This window comes from Octodon degus, unplaced genomic scaffold (genome assembly GCF_000260255.1).
Source record: "Octodon degus isolate 3935 unplaced genomic scaffold, OctDeg1.0 scaffold00346, whole genome shotgun sequence".
In the NCBI taxonomy this organism is placed as follows: Eukaryota; Metazoa; Chordata; class Mammalia; order Rodentia; family Octodontidae; genus Octodon; species Octodon degus.
In genome coordinates, this window is record NW_004524922.1 from 630,403 (window position 1) to 633,013 (window position 2,611).

Below are 2,611 nucleotides of genomic sequence, written 5' to 3' on the forward strand. Positions count from 1 at the left end.
GTAATGATTCTGACATAAAAATAATGAAGTACCATTATGAAAAAATAAAAAAAGAAATAAAATGTTAGCACACTTTGTTTCTTTATAGCAGTGCTTGTTAGTATTACAGAATGCTAGGGTTTGACTGGCATTTTTGTGTGTCCATTTCACCTATGTTCATCTCTTTCAATCCCACCTACCACTCCTCGTTTTCCTTTTCCAATCCAGTGAAGCCTGAGTCCCCCAATTGTACCTTCTGGTTTTTTGCCTTCCCTCTTTATGAGTTTGCATTTGCTTTTATTTTCACATAAGAAAACATGTTATTTCACTTTTCAATCTGAATATGTTTACTTATCTTGATGCATTCTAGCAAGTCCAGTTTGCCTAAAACTGATGTGTTTTCATTCTTTACTGCTAGATGATAAAAAAATTTCAGAAAATAGTTTTCTAAACAAAATTCAGTAACACAATTTCTAATTACCCTTACTCTGCACTAATCTCATAGCAGTTAAATGTATATAATCATCTGGCCTGGAAGCTGTTGGGTTGTTCTGAGAATCACAATGGAAAGTAGAGAAAACAGCTGGCCTTGGCCAGAGCCGAGGTGAGATTTCAGCAAAAGAGCCACAGAAATTGGGCAGCAGTCCTAATGTCACTTTTATTTTTTAACTTTCTTTTAATGTGTGCTCTATGTCAGTATTATTTTTGTTAATCTTACTAGGTTTAATTAGCAAATTAGTATTTATCATAAATAGTATTTATCAGGAAAACTGATTGAGATTCAGCAAGGTGGCATGTGCCTATAATTGCAGCACTTGCTATGGGCTCGAGGACTCCAGCTGGACTTGGGGAGGATATTGCCAGGGGCTCTAGGTCTTCAGCTCACTAGTGCAGGACATTGCTGAATGCAGTCCCTCACCTAGATGCTTTGGGTCTCTAACACAGAGAGAGATCTCTTGCACTCCCTTGAATTTGATTTTTTTGGTGAATATTACAAAATAATCCTGTACACTACATATTTATATGAAATCTTCCTTCCCTTGCAAGCTCTGAATCAAGCAGAAAGCATTCTTGAATAAGGAAGAGGAAGGCTTGTTTTGATGTCCCGAATATATAGAATGGAGATTCAAGTTTTCGGAAGTTCCAATAGACTGAGCATGTGCCTTGTTAAACACACCCTGGACTGGTGGGCGGATCCATGGGCCTACAGATGCCCTGCTGCATGTTGTGCAGCATTCCTCCATTTCACTACAGACCAAAAGAGTATTGGGGACAGGTTCTCATGATAATTTGTTACTTCATCACAATCAACTTCACAACTGGTAGAGGTGACAATAACTCTTGACTTGAAGTTTCATTGTCAAGGAAATCCACCACCTGCCACATGCTTGGAAAATATACTCACTGTAAGGTCAAGTCTCAGGTAAGGTGAATTGTTTCTTTGTCTCCCCACTGAGGTCAATGCCACACAAAGTTTAGGGAAGAAAATGAGATTCATAATGGCAGTAAGGTAGGAAGTTTAAATTATTTATGATTCTTCAGTAAAATAGTTTCCTGTGCACAATCAACCATCTGGTAATACTCCTTGATAATGAATGTGTAGGGCCCAGTCCTGTGTTAATGGTTGGTGTGATTCCTCCTGGAAACTGCCCCATGGAAGGGGTCTTAAGTCTTGCCTCTGTGGGAGGGAGCCACAGTCAAGGTGCACTGCAGTAGAAAACATCCCATCCAGCTTTGACAGATAAGTGAGGTCATAGAGAAAGTCAAAAAACAGGAGAGAAAAAGTGTACACATCACTTACTATAATAGGCTGTGATGGGACTTCATTCTGGACTACACTGAAAATCCACACAACCAAGTTCTAAACCTTGTATTACTTAAAACTGAATCATAAATCAATTGGAGAGAGTGTACTTTTATAACACAATCTGTTTCTGGAAGCCCATTACCCTATAAATTCCTAAGTGGATTAATCACAGTGTAGCCACCCGTTCCCTCCCTTCTCAGTTCTTATTTATTTTTTTCTGTATTTTAAGGGTCTTCAGGGTGTTCAGGGTTTCACTGCATATGTAGAACAGACTCGCAGTGATCCCCATTTATAACCTCCCAAGAACTGGGATTTCAGGCATCCGCCATCACAACCAATCTCAGTTCTTATTCTGAGGCTGTGAAGAAGGAAGTGACAGAACATGTATGTAGCTGGGAATGGCAAGATATATGTTATTAGGACAAACAGAGAGAGAGAGAGAGAGAGAGAGAGAGAGAGAAGGAGACAGAGAAGGAGATGGAGGTGGAGACAGAGATAGAACACATATTGTCAAATATGCCATCTCCAATATCTCAAGTTGTTCTCAGTCACAAATGAATTTAGATTATGTACTAGGGCACTCAATCTTGTGTGCCTGCTCCAGACCTGGGGAACCTGAGAGGATTTACTAGACCTGGGTGGAGCTCAGACTCCTAGAAACCAGAACCTCCAGGTACCTGTGTCTTACACAGTCCTTAGAAGGTTCCTGCTCCATGGAGAAGCAAGGCTCTCTCTTGAATTTAGCATTTGTGTAGAGGAAAATTCTACATCTCCCTTGTTCTTTGAGCTGAGTTTCATGAAAGGAATATTTCAACTCAGAAAGTT